We start from the raw sequence: 823 nt of genomic DNA on the forward strand, positions 1-823 counted from the left end.
ATAGATATAAATTTATATTCATCAATAAATTAAATCAAGAAATTATATAGCATATTTATAAGAATTTACACAGCATAAAAAATCTAGCATTTACACTGCCAATCTCAAAATATAGCATATAAAATACTAAGTTTCCATTCACTAAAACAAAACAAAAAAAATTAAAAACAAAAAAAGAAGAAAGAAATTGAAGATCACAAAGACGGTAGCCAAAATCCTAAGATTTCCGCGGTTCCTCACTTCGCCGCCGCACCGCCGCTATTGCTCCTTCCTCCGTCGCACAGCACCACAGCATATCTAAATGAGGAGAGTTGAAAACTAAAAAAAAAAAAAAAATTTACCTGTATCAGAGCGTCAGATCTGTTGGGTTGGCCACCGTGTTCAACTCTCTCCATTATTAGTTGAAGCTCTCACCATTTTCCCTTAGCTTTAAACTCTCTGCCAACAGATCTGAGTTTCTAGGCTTGGAGAACGATGTGTAGATGCGTAGATCTCACTACCACCGGATTGAAGCCAGCGACCGGATCTCACTACCACTGAATCTGAGATCGATGCACCAGATCTGAAATGGCCACCGGATCTGAGATCGATCGCCTGAGCTCCCTTTCAGGCGATGTAAGCGTTGCAGATCTAAGAATACACTCGCCACCGGATCTGAGATGGCGGCAGTATTTTCAGGCGGTGTCTTTGTCTTTGTCTTTGAGCTCTCTAGCTTCTCCGACTTTGTATCCCACGACGGCGAGGAAATGGAGAAAGAAGTTTTGTTTTAAGGAAATTTTGTGGAGAGAGGAGAAGTTTATGGAGAGAAGAAAATGGGCGGTTC

This window comes from Ipomoea triloba, chromosome 16, assembly GCF_003576645.1.
Source record: "Ipomoea triloba cultivar NCNSP0323 chromosome 16, ASM357664v1".
In the NCBI taxonomy this organism is placed as follows: domain Eukaryota; kingdom Viridiplantae; phylum Streptophyta; class Magnoliopsida; order Solanales; family Convolvulaceae; genus Ipomoea; species Ipomoea triloba.